A 13,802-nucleotide genomic window follows, 5' to 3' on the forward strand; every position below is an offset into this window, starting at 1 on the left:
TGGCCGTGGTAAGAGCTGGTGTGCCTTTGTCAGCCCAGATTTTCCCTCGTGGAGAATCAACCAGCTTAATGGTGCGGAGTTTAAGGTGCACAAGCAAACACACAAGTGAGCAAAATAGCTTTGAGCACGTAGTTCATGAAATAAAGCAATGAATATTGTATAATATTACACTTTAAGACAGAGCAATATTTATTACTTAATGGTTTGCATAAACACTAACTGTTAGGTGGTAGATTCCCACTGAACACAATAACTTTCCAATGCCATTTTGATCTCTTGGGTAGTCCTTTCACATAGATTATCTTCCAACCTGAAAACCACGCACCTGTTTCTGTTTTATAATGTGCTCTTAAACACAACAGGACATAAAAAAACATATTTTATTTATTTATTTTTAAATCTTTATTGTTGAAAGTATTACATATGTCCCCTTCCCCCCCACCCACCCACCCATTGGCCCCCCGCCCTGGCTTCCCACCCCAGACCTTCACCACCTTATTGTCTGTGTCCATGGGTTATGCATATATGCACATAAGTTCTTTGGTTGATCACCTTCCACCCATCCACCCTCCCAAGCCTTCCCTCCGAGATTCCACACGCTGAAACCATGTTTTAAATACTGATTTTAAATACCGACAGGAAGATCAACGTTGAGCTTAAAAACAAAAATCCTTCAGGTTACCTTGAGTTTGTCTCCCGTGGACAGTGAAAAATATTTGCGGTTTCAAGTGAGAGCTCACATCAGGGCTGAACTCTTGGTTGTCTTTCAAGGAAACTATGGGAATGCTGCCTCATTGAGGAATGTCGGCATCCCATCTGGTGTCCCCCACCCCCCATCCACTCTGGGCTTCCACAGTTCGGTGTATTCACCCTCAGACACACTGTCTTGTCTTTCCTACCCTTGCCTACTGAGGCAGCATCCAAGCTCTTCCCATCTGGTTGCCCTGCACTGTTCTGTCTACCCTCCCTCTAATTAGGGCATAGATACAATCATGTCACTCTTTGCTCAAGCTTCTGTGGCTTTCCACAGCCCCTAGAATAGCTAAGAGACTTGTGCAGCCATTCACAGCCTGGCACTGCTTTCTTTTAGTACTGTCTCTAGCCTCCCACCCCCAATCCCCTCTTCCCTCCTCCCTCTCAGTCCTCACACCACATTACCATGGGCTTACTAAGAGCTGCTCACTCTCTTAGATATCAAGCTTTGATGGGCTCAACCTGGACTCAGCCCTGTTCCCTATCCCAACTCCCTTAATTTCCCTGATCACCCACTTTAAATCTATAAAGGTTCCAGTTTAAATGTCACCTCACCTTCACACTTCCTTGATCCTCACCTTCTAACCAGAATCAATTGGTCAACATTTCCCATTATTTCTGTATTAGAAGTTTAGCCACACCGAAACTGTTGTATAATCACAGCACATCATTGTTATGTATTGCAGAAAATAGAATCATTTATTTTTTCCACTCATCCTGTATATTTTCCTATGCTTTTTTTTGGAATAAATCAAGATATAAATAGGATATGAAATTTAGAATAGGTCATCTTTAGTTAAGGGGAGCGTCTAGGTCTAATAGTGCTGTCCTCCAACAAATACTTTTGGACTCAACCAAAGAATCTGCTAGTGAATCAATGAATGGGTACATGCGGCATCAGTTGGAGCAGCTCCTGCTCCAATATGTCTGTCTGGCTCCATGGAAATATGGGACCAGTGACACCCCCTTCTCAAGTATTGTAAATAAATGCAGCAGAGATTTCTCTCTTCAAGTTTGAACCTGGGAGGAAGATAGCAGGGAGAACTATGTATTTTCCCATATCCACAAATACTTAAATCAAGAACGTCACTTTCTGCTTCCAAACTTTCCTTTCTTATGTTAATATTGTAGTCTGTTTCCTTTATTGTTTTTTAAACTGTTTACAAAAGTCCTACATGATCATTATAAAAATAAAAAGGTTATAAATGGTGTGAAAATATGAAAATACATTTATTTTACAAATGTAAATTCAAAAGTAATAGTTTCTTATAATCTGCCTTCCCCTAGAAGCTGTATTACTTGTCTACTATTTATATACCTCTAAATAGTTTTTCTATGTGTATACTAGCTTATATATTATTAGTTATAACAATGTGATCATACTATATATTTTGCATCTTAACATATCTTGGATATCTTTTCATGAATCGATCTCCCAATGTTTATTGGAAGAATTATTCTTCATTTCTTAATGTTTTGGCAGTTTTTCAGCAGTATAGTCTTAAGAATGTTTATGTTAAGCCACAGATCTCTACAGGAGTTGGAAAAAGTTGAAGAACTCAAGGTCAAGATGCTTGAACACTAGTTTAATTATTTGTCCATGAAAAGTAACAAACATTTCCTGGGTGGGGAAGGAGTCAAAATAGTTGGGACAGAGGAGTGAGGTGGGCAAAGATGGCTGTCAAATGATACTAAAAGTTATAACCTTGAACAAAAGGACCTGATACCATATTCTCCCACCCAGCGTGGGCTGCAGACTCAACACAGCACAGCCGTGAGCACCTATCTGATATCAGTGTCATACCAGCTATTGAGTTTTAAAAGACTCCGAAAATATTAGAGCTGGTGGAGCCTCTGGCAGCGTCTAGTTTCAGATGGAAGAGCCTGAAGGTCACCTTGGGAGAATGGAGGATGAGAGGATGGGAGTTGTGGGGGAAGTCTGCGAGAAACCCAAGCAGAGCTTCAACAGAGCAGTTTCACTTTCAGCTGTTTCTATATTAAGATTTCTATTTTAGTTGAGATATGGATTGTGTTTCCTCCTCAGAAGTTATAACCATTGACCTAGCCCATTTCCTTTTTAGAAATGAAAAACAAACCAAAAAACAACACTAATACCTTAGAGAAGTGATTTATCCCAGTGTCACAGAGCTAGTAATTGACAGAAAATAGACATTTAAATCTCCTAACTCCAAACCCAACGCATCAGGGTACTTTGAAGGGAGGATTTGCTCACTCACTTCAGAAGAGGTTGGAGACGGGGGAGGGGACGATGGCTGGGAGGGTTGGAGTAGTAAGTCTACAGAGGGATTGGGTGTAGAAAATGTTAAAGAACCAGTACTCTCTAATCACATTGCTTTAAATATAATCAAAGGGGAAAGAAAATAATTGGAGACCTAGAGAAACTGCAACCTATGATAAAACACCATCATGCCTGTTCGCTCCGGGAAGAGCTGACACCTGCCTTGGGGCCCTTCCTGGGGGAGCTACAGGCTCAGATACTGGTAACGAGAATTTAAAATGTTCAGTGACCGGCAGGGTGTAGGGCCCAATTGGAGGTACAACAGACATGTTTAAAATTAACAAGAAAGAAAAGCATTTTACATAAACTGTCAGTGGTACCAAACTTGGTAACAAGCATAAAGAATTATTACAGCCCTAACAGGTTTGGCTCAGTGGATAGAGCATCGGCCTGCGGACTCAAGGGTCCTGGGTTCGATTCCGGTCAAGGGCATGTGCCTTGGTTGCGGGCATATCTCCAGTGGGGAGTGTGCAGGAGGCGGCTAATCGATGTTTCTCTCTCATCAATGTTTCTAACTCTCTATCCCTTTCCCTTCCTCTCTGTAAAAAATTAATACTGTATATATATATATATATATATATATATATATATATAAAAGAATTATTACAATTAATTCTCTGGATCTCATTTCTTTATCTGGACCAGATATAGGTTGTTGGCAACTCTAAAATTGTATGATTTTGTGATTTAAAGAAAAAATTTAAAGCCATTTTAATTAGAAATTACATCCTACATACAGGTGTATTTGCACTTCTTAGTCACCTATCTCTATGTAGGCAGTCCTAGACTATGCCTTCGCTGAAGACTCAAGCTGGCACCCTACTTAACATTATATATGCCGACTGGCCCTCAGACTCAGTGAGTGAGATGTCATTCAATGACTGTTAGAATCCTTGACCTCTCTTCTGTATTAAGAAACTTAATGACATCCAATCATTTAAATAGGCTCTTCCTAGATGGCTGGCAATTACTTACAAATCCTTCCAAATGTCTGAGACCAAGAACAACTCTGACTCTTAAAACTAGAAAGCAGGTCTGCTTTACACCTGGAAAAAAAAAAAAAAAAAAAAGGTACGGAGCCGACCTCAAGGTCACCATATACAAATCACAGGTGAACCAAGGAATAGCACCAGTATATGTTGTACTTTATATTTCGTACTTACCTCTCTCTTCCAGACCCAATAAAGCTGGCTGGCATTTGACAAACAAATGCCCTTGGCATTTCTCTGTTTTTCTATCACAGTCTCCTCCCATAGGACATTGCAGTTCAGTCTGGGTTTAGATTAGAAATGGAGTTATCTATACAGGTATAGTATAGTTGTGAGGGCCTGAGTAGAATGTCCAAAATCATTCATTCACTTAATGCCTGTTAATTGAACTTGTCCTGCTATGTGCCTAGCATGATTTTAGGTGCTGAGAATACAGGAGTGAATCTCCAAAATCCCCACTTTTTAGCAGAGGAGAGAGACAGCAAACATGAACACACAGACCTGAAGCAAAGCTAAGTTCTATGAAGATAAATAGCAACAAGAAGGAGGGATGATATTTGGGGTTGAGAGGGTTGGAGAAGGCCTCTCTGAGGAGGTGAGAGTAGAGTAGAGACCAGGATGGGGTGAGAGAACCAAGTCCTGTGAATTTCTTTCCTTTCCCAGCCTCCCTTAAAGTGTGAGTTGCAAGCAATGAATATTCCCACCTGGCTGAAACAAAAAGGTGCTGGTGGGGGTCCTTGCTCTCCATCCTGTAAATTCACCCTTGACAAAAACAGTGCCTTTCAGACCAGACTACATGGGCTGTTGTATTCAGATTGAACATTAGCTGGAAGCTTTTAACTGTCTCCAAACTGCTTCATCATCCAAAGAGTTACGAAAGCAATAAAGCTGACAGTACCTGTTGAAAATGCAGCAAACAGTATTTATAAGTAATTGTGTTAGAGGAAGCACTTACAATGGCTGGCATTTAATACTGAGAAGTGTTGCTACAGTTTGTAGTTGGGAAGGTTCTGTAGCCTTGGCTACTGTGTGTCACCCTCCTTCAAAAGCTGTTTCAAAAAGGATCCACCTGGCTTAAACCATTGGCGTGCTTAAACCATTGGCGTCCCTTTACCATAATGACAAGAGAGAGTTTGGTTTATATCAATAACTGATTGCACATTTGTCCAATAGATACTGTCAATTGGTGACTTCCTGGAGGAAGCCCAAACAGAATGAAGCAGGAAAAAGGAGATCTAACCTAGGTATTCATGTTAATTTCACAGCTCCACAGAGGCCCTTTGAAGTCCTCTCCCCGCCCTCCCACAAATCCCCACACTATCTGAAGGCTGGAGGAGCTCTATCTTAGAGCTGTTTGGGAACTGTCTTCAAAAACTAGAATGTATACTGCCCAACAGAGAGTCAATTTGAATTTCAAATCCCGTTGTCTCAGACAGTGTTTCCAAGCTAGCCTACCAGCAGAGCCACAACTTTCTTCCTTCCTTTTTTTTTTTTTTTTTAATCTCTGCCACTTTAAAAAGGTAACAAAACAAAAAGCATCTTCTCCAGCAGAGATAACAGAAATTGGCCAGAGTTATTTACTTGACTGCTCTATTTATGGCAACTTGTTTGTGTATTTTTAAATCACAGTTACAATGAGCTATTGTTCAGTGGTGTACTGTAGGAACATATATGTTGCAAACTACTCCCAAGGAAACCTGATGGTACAGGTTCTTTTCTTTTACCTAACCAAAAAAGTTAAAAATAAAAAAGTAGGCTACTGAAGGAATTTGACCGTTTTAAGTTGCTTTTATTTGCTAGCCTTTTATGAAATGGCAAAGCTATTAAATATTGCCTCCTCTTCTCCCCATTTCCTTTTATCACCATGTGATAAGGAGGCTATTGCAGAAATTAAAATCTGTCGTTGAGAAGAGATTCAGACCTCTGCTGCAAATATTTATCACTTCTTTCTGGGCTTGCTTTGAGGTTCCGTTTTTGCTTTTCTTGGCCCTTTCTGTGAACACCTAATGCCAAGCTGCACTTTCTCATGGTGTACCTAGAAATAGCTGAGAACCAAGATTAGCCTTACGTGTGGGGCAGGCAGGCTCTGGTGTTCGAATAATGATATTCACTTAACCTACTTATAAGAACTCTCAGTCAGGTACTTGATTAAGTGCATCCCGTGACCTGGCTCCTTTTCTCTTGTTGTTATTTACTGATAAAAATAAATCTCCTGCGCTAAGCAGTAGGCATCGCTTCGAAATGCAAGAGAAGTCCTACGGGGAGAATTCATATGTTAATGAGCCCTTCCTAGGGAGAACTCGGTTCAGCGTGCCATTTGCTGACATCATTGTTATGGGCCGAGCGGAGATGATTTCTGTAAGAGGTGGTTTTGCATATTCTCCTGGCGCGCTGTGGTCCGCGCGTGCACCTGCGGGAGGGGGAGTTTACATAAGCGTCTTGGGGGACTTGCCTCTCCGCTGCTCCGCTCAGTAGGGCTCGCGGCCATGGAGCGGATGGACCGAGGTAGGTGCTGGAGCCGCGAGGCTGGGCCAAGTGGGTGGGAAGCTTTTCGAGGAATATCGTGCTCGCAGGACCTCGTGGAGACCTGCCAGGGGCACGGTCAGCAGTGACAGTTCCTGGAAAGAGGGCGGCGGCGAGATCAGGTTGGGCAGGCGCCTCCTGCGGACCGGCGCGGGGAACCGAGCCAGCCTGGCATCGCGAGCCGGGCGGTCGGCCCGCTGCGCTCCGCCGAGGGTGGGACCGGCAGGAAGCGAAATGGTTACTTTTTTTCCTGCGGGCTCTGGTTACTTTTGAAGATCGGTCCCAGGCGGGCCCCCGAGCGGAGCGGAGTCGGGGTTTTTCTCTCCGCGGTGGAGGATCCCGGGGAGGCGCAGCGCTGGGACTTGGGGGATGCGGTGGCCTGGACGAGGCGACTCTAACCCGGGGAGCAGAGCTGGCGACGCCGGCGGGGACAGAGGGTCTCCGGGGAGCAGGAGGACCTTTTGCCGACCCCCCACGATCGGTTGCGGACTGCGGGGGTGAGAATCGCCGCGTTGCACCGAAAGTGGGCTCGGCGAGGACAGGCCGGGGAGAGTGCGTCACGGCGGGGCGGGGGCGGGGGCGACCCCCTCGCCCGCCGGGCGGGGCCAGGCGCGCGCCCTGATGGGGGGCGCGGCCCGCCCTGGTTTAATGGGGGCCCGGCACTCGCTGCTCCCTCCCTGCTAGGGTCTCCTCCGGAAATGGGTGGGCGAGGGTGACCCGGAGGGCACCCTGCCCTGTTCTCCTCCAAGGGGCACCGCGCGCCGGCCGCCAGCCTCGGCCGGTCGCAGGGCGGGTGGGCGGCGAGTGCTCGCCGAGGGGCTCGGGAACCCGCGGGCCGGGGCGGGAGCCCCGAGGGGCTGCAGGCCGCGCTTGGCCCCGCTGCCCGCGGCCGCAGGTGGGGACCGCTGTCTGGGTCCGGGGCTGGGTGGCATCGGGCGGCGTGGACTGGTCGCCGCGGGCTGCAGGGGGGCGCGCGTCGGTGTGCGCCCACGGGGAGGAGGCCTCTCCTCCGAAGTTGGGGGCCCCGGGCCACTCGGTACCACCGTCCAGCCGCGGGGCGCGTTTCTTCCTCGGAGGGGACCTACGCCGGGAGGCGGCGCGAGGCTTTCCTCCGGAGACGGGTAAGGGGGTTCGAAGGCGACTCCAGCCCCGGAGACCGGGCCACTCTTCTCGGTGGGTCTCGCGTCGGCGCCTGGGAAGGGGTTCACTCGCATCCGCTGGGTCTTGAGCTCGGCCTCCGGGTGCGGGAGGCCGCGGAAACCGGGAGGGAGCCGGGGGACCGACGCGACCCGCGGCCCGGGGCGCCCCCTGGCGGCTCGAGCCGCCACCGCCGCACGGAGGGTCGGAGTCGCGGGGCGCAGGGGGCGCCGACGCCTGCTCCAAAGTGTCTTCCGACGCGGGCGTGGGGTGGACCCCGCGGATCCTCGACAGCCGCCGCTGAATTTTCCCTGAAGAAGGGTGGCATCCTTTCTCCCCCGGCTCCCCTCCTGTGACCCCCTTTTTTCAAAAGCTCGGGTTTCCACATTCATCTCTGTCAGTATACACCAGGCTATGTGTGGAATTTGTTTTTACAACTCGAGTCTTGTGACTTCTCAAACACTTTCTTGAAGTGTTTTCTCTGGAAACTTGTTTCAAATGAGTGCTGTGCGTTTCACAAAGAGGAGTGTTGTTCAGAAGCCAACAGGTGACAGGGTGAAACCCGAGTCTCTGTGTACATTGGAGTCAAGTCTGGCTGCCGTTTCCTTGGGCCGCGGTTGAAAATAGCAATTCAGAAAATCAATAGGAGACTGACTGGAACACGGTCTTAAGAAAAGACCTGCGTCCCCCTCCCCATTACGGAGCACATAATGAGCCCATTGGAACCGTGCCTGGCGTGGCGCGCCTCACACCGCCGCATGCGTTGGGGGTTTGGTCTTCCTAGGCCGGTTTACAGCCAAATAACCTGGCCCCGAAAGCGTCGCTCTGGCAGGGGACCACGCTTTGTCATCGTGTTTCCTCCTTTTGTTCAGCAATCTGTCTTACTGTCGTGGAATGTGTTTGTGCATGAAATTAGGATGCTTGGACACCCTGCAGGGCCCACATTTCCTCTTGGAAAAATGGATAGCTTCTTGGCAATTGGATGCTGCATGGCAGGCCACTCAGTTGTTGGGAAAATGTACCAGTTGGATGGACGTTTACCTGGAAAACACAGAAAATGCCAAAGGACACCTGGCCTCGTGCCACTGATTGCTAGTACCAAGTAGTGTTGGTAAAGGGATGATGGTTCCTAAGCGGTATCTTCAGATACCTTCGTTATGTTTTTACTTTTATTTTTTATACAAAATATATTTACCCTTTATTCAAGTTATCTTTACAGTTCATTTCAGCGTAAGTAAAATTGGGTTGTGCTCTGTTAGTAGTGACTTTGGTCTTTCGCAGGCCATAGGCATTGAATGCTCTTTGGGTATGTGAAAATTTTAAAGAGATCATTGTAGTCATTTTGCTAGCCTACGCCTTTTATAGGTCTAGGGCTTTTTTTTTTTTTTTTTTTAAGTTAAGGACATCATAAGCAAGAAGACATGTGCATCCATAAGGATTTTATTTTGTGTATTGAGAAGAATGGAAGTGTTACAAGTTTCCCTGCTACCAAATGAGCCTGTAGTTAAATTTAATTCGCCTGCATGTTTAGCCTAGAAGAAGTAGAGTAACTTGCCCTGGGTATGTGTGACCTGCACCTTCTTGTTAACAAGCAGTTTAACAAAGAAGTTGTTAAGTCGCTTGTGGGCCACTGGATGGCACTTAGCAGCAGGGGACACCTGGGGAATGTTAGCCCACTGACTCGACAAATCAGTATCTGTTCTGGTTTTTGGTGATCAAAGGATTTCTAACTCCCCTTGGCATGTTCACATGAGAAATACTTATTCATAAGGATCTTACCATACCAGGGTAGTCTTCACATAGGAACTAGAGTGGGATTACACTGGGGAAAGTATCTGTAATTAGGGGTGTGACCGTAGACTTCATTTACATTGGCAGCCACTGAAAATTAATTTGTTTTCTGTTCACGTGCTTTTGATTTGATTTGGCGACTTGGTCCAAGAAAATGATGAATGATGTTATAGGGACCATACTAGATCTGATGTACAGTTACCACCTCGATATGTGTCTGATTGAATCCATTCTCCTCAACTCCCTCAGACCCTCACTCTCCGTCTGACTTGCCTATGTAGTTTCCATGTTGGTGCATGACAGATGTTTCAATCAGGTAAGACTCAGAACTGTTTGACCCAGTTTCTTTCCTTTTACCTTCTTTCCCCAAGCCAACATGCTTAGGCTTTCTTGGTGATAATGGGCTAATAGGTACCCCCCAGGTTCCCTTTCTCTTTCCTGACCATCTCTATCCTATTAATTTTCCTTAAGACCAGGAATGGCACCCTCCTACTCATAACCTTTTTGTCCTCTCCCATTGCCTAGAGCAGCGGTTCTCAACCTGTGGGTCGTGACCCCTTTGGCAATCGAACGACCCTTTCACAGGGGTCGCCTAAGACCATCCTGCATATCAGATATTTACATTACGATTCATAACAGTAGCAACATTAGTTATGAAGTAGCAACGAAAATAATGTTATGGTTGGGTCACAACATGAGGAACTGTATTTAAAGGGCCAGAAGGTTGAGAACCACTGCAAAGTCTTCTGCCTGATATCAGGTACTACTTGAAAGTTCACTCAGTGCTGCCACTGCCATCCACTGTTGCTTCTTTGGAAGAATCTGTCTTCCAGTGAAACTGCCCACTGTTTACTGCCTCTGGACCTTCATATACTGTGCTGACTTATTAAGCTTCAGGGGAAAATAATAAAGGTTTAAATATATATGTCAAGGTCAATCAAAAGAACAATCCTTAGCTACTCTGGATGCAGCATACAGCTCATTAGAAAATAAATGGACTCCAAATACCAAAATAGCATTGCAAAATAATAAAGCCACTTTTTAATTCGAATAACACCTTCATGTACTGTATGTTATCTTATTTAACCAGTGATTACTGTGCTTATGGGAGGAATGCCTAAGCCCTTGTCCACAACATAATTATTCTTTATACTTTTAGACAATTTTTTTCAAAGGCATAGTTGCCTAATTTACAGCATATTGAAAGCAACAAATTTTAAAAGATTTGGAGGTTGTTGATTGTGGGCAAAGGGAAAAGGTTACTTACTTAAGAAGAAACTCAAATAGCAGGAATCCAGACATCGTGAGAACATGGAGAGAAAAAAACTTACAAAAAGTTGTCTACCATCTTAGCCACGGTGCCATGCACTCCTGGCCATCATCTCTACGTTGTGAGGTAGCCCTGGAACCGGCCCTATATTCTAGTCGAGGAACCAGGTTCTCAGGTCACACCCAGCTGGGATGGCTGGATTAGAATTCCTGTGTCTTGAATCCTGAAGCCAGTGTTTTTCTGCTGTTCATTTTTTACTCAAAGTGGAAAGATGATCAGCCAAAGACTAAATCACATAGAATTTACACATATAACCATCATTGAAGAAAGCAAGAGAATGTATAATGGAATTTGGAAGTATTCTCAGCACTTTTTTTTTTTTTTTTCATTTCTAGCTTTTTTTTTGGAATAAATGTCAAATGCCTTCTTTCTGATTTTTCCCAGAACCATTCAATAACGGTCTTTAAAGATAAGGGTGAATGAGTAAATGGAGTGAATGCATCTAGCAGTAAATTTCATGAGAAACCTCTCCTTACATCACCATGTTGGAGAATGAAGCTGTACTCTAATTTGGGTAACAGGCACCACCTCACAGCCAAGCATATACTGGGCCCTTACAATTGTTGCTCTCCATAACACAACTGGTAAGACCCTGCCATGCTCTGTAGACCATTATACATGCTGTGTGTGCGCGCGCACGCGTGTATGTGCACATGTATACGCTTGCATGTGATTGTACATGCACTGTATGTATCGTGTTAGAAATTTTATGTAGGGTTAGGTTAGGATCTGAGACCAAGGCAGCTGGGAAAGGTGGTCAATAGTTTGGCAAAATTGTTTGCTCCACAGGAAGCTAGAGCCTTCCCAAACTAAAAAAAAAAAGATGAAACTCACATGTTCACATGTCAACATTCGGTCCTTTTTTTCTTATTAACATGTTGTTCTTATTCCAGATGTCGCTGGTTAGTTTCAAGGATATCTATGTAGTCACAGGGAAAGTAACAATGCCAGTTGGTGCACATCAATAGTAACTTTAATTCTTCATATTCATATAACTTTTTCTTCTTTAAAACTTTCATATCCTTAGAAAATAGATGCCATTTTTAAGAACCAGGCCCCAAGATGTTTGGTGGCTTGTCAAAGGCATGAAGACTTCAGGGCTGCGTCCACTGAATGCTGAGAGCACCAGATTCCATTCCCTAAGGATTGCTTCTTCCTTGGAGCACATGTGCTCTCAACCATTATGATGATGGAGAAGTCATACATCTGAGAGCTGTTTATCTTTGGGTCTTTTTAAATGGAAAGAAGTAGCTATTTAATGATTCTGAAGGGGGAAGGGAGAAAAAGGACAAAGGAGGGATATGGTTCCATTTTGTGTTGTCTGACTGGCATGAAGTTACTCCCATGATAACCCTTGTCTTTCTTATCTCTCTCTACCCAACCTTGGGCTTCTTTCTCCCCACCCTTGTGTCCACGTCTTGCTCTTACTGTTTGTCATCATTTCTCTCCTTGACTCCTGTAGTTGGCTTTTAGTCTTCTCTTGAAAATAAAATCTGCAAACATAATAACCTGCTCGATTTTAATTCAATTACCTGCTCTTTGTGCTTGACTTCAGTGCCATCTTTGATGGTGTTCGTTCTTAAAGGTGTTGCTTCCGCTCACATTTCCTTAATGGTCAGACTCTGGGACATGAACAAACCCAACCCTGAAAACGTTTACTTCTCTCTGCATTACGAGGCTTATTTACATCCAGAGTTATAAAGAGATGGTGGAGAGGTGGGGCCCCTACTGATTCATTTCCTTAGCAGGGTCAGACCTAGTACAGAACGGCTACTGCGTAGTTGTCATTCATGTGTGATTAAGTTCATTCAGCTTATTACAGCATTTCAAGACCAGGATGATAAACCTGCCTCCCTATAATCACAGAATACCGATGGTTTGAACTATTTGGGCTTTTTATTCTGTTTATCTCCAGCATCTAACATGAATTCTTGCACATTGTTTGTCTTTTAAATGAACATTTTCTAAACAGTTATGTTTAATTGAACTATGGTTTGGTAAGAGAATATGAAAAATAAAGACTTTCAAATGGTGTGTGGTGTATGTGAGAAAGAGGAGCAGGAAGAGGATGATAAAGCAAATGAAGCAAAATGTAAGCAGTTGATGAGTCTGGGCAAATGCTGTAAGGGAGTTGCTTACTCTTCTTGCAACTCTTCTGAAGTTTGAAATTACATCAAAATAAAAATTATTTACAAAAGTAAAATACAAAATAAATAAAGGAACATCTAAGTGGTTCTGAAAAATCAAAACAAAACAAAACAAAAACCCCACACCAAACAACTTGAAAAATTTTCACCCTCTATCACAGTGGTTCTCAACCTTGGCTGCACATTAGAATCACCTGGAAATCTTTTTAAAATCCTGATTTCTGGGCCTCATCCTCCAGGAATTCTGTTTTTTTGTTATGGGGTGGGGCCACAACATTAGTAACAAAGAAACAAAGTTTCCGGAAGATGAGGCCCAGAAATTAGGATTTTGAAAAGATTCCCAGGTGATTCTAATGTGCAGCCAAGGTTGAGAACCACTGCTCTATCATAACCCCATTTGTAAACCTGATTTGTGTCCCTCTTTCACATGATTAACCTTAAAAGCCAACACCTGGAAATGAAATTAATGGAATTTTTCTATCAGATTTAATTCACGCATGGTTTCATGTGTAGCCTAAAAGGAGGTATTTTGGCAGACCAAACAGTCACGTTTACGTGTCATTAGGAAGAGCAAATACCATATAGTCATTTACATGCCTTCGTAAGGGATATTTGTGAGATATTTTTATTATTTTAACCTTTTGCAAGGGCAAGAACATGCTCAGCAGTCAACTGCAGTTGTATGATGTGCCAGGAGACAGTGGTAGGCTTAAGAATATATTCTGGGTCTGCTGACCAATACAGGTCATTTTAAAAAAGAAAAAAAGTAAGAATCCAAAATCAAGTTTTTTTGTTAGTAAAGAAAAACAGTAGCCAGTGGTAAAGCATCTTTT

The 13,802-nt window shown here is 44.3% G+C and overlaps 1 protein-coding gene across 3 annotated transcripts in view; it reads left to right on the top strand.

Moving 5' to 3' along the window:
• Window positions 1-13,802, top strand: part of PRICKLE1 (prickle planar cell polarity protein 1) — a 103,905-nt gene that overhangs the window by 74,468 nt on the left and 15,635 nt on the right. Inside the window, exon 1 of one of the 3 annotated variants that reach the window (XM_036297608.1) lies at window positions 4,116-6,546. The exons of 1 other annotated variant lie outside the window; for it this stretch is intronic. The gene's annotated coding sequence lies outside the window, so the exon portion shown is untranslated. Of the gene's footprint in view, window positions 1-4,115; window positions 6,547-6,613; window positions 7,062-13,802 lie in introns of those variants that run through there. One more of the 3 variants, XM_036297609.1, reaches the window with a different exon arrangement.

The sequence above is a fragment of the Myotis myotis genome, unplaced genomic scaffold, assembly GCF_014108235.1.
Source record: "Myotis myotis isolate mMyoMyo1 unplaced genomic scaffold, mMyoMyo1.p scaffold_m19_p_3, whole genome shotgun sequence".
In the NCBI taxonomy this organism is placed as follows: Eukaryota; Metazoa; Chordata; class Mammalia; order Chiroptera; family Vespertilionidae; genus Myotis; species Myotis myotis.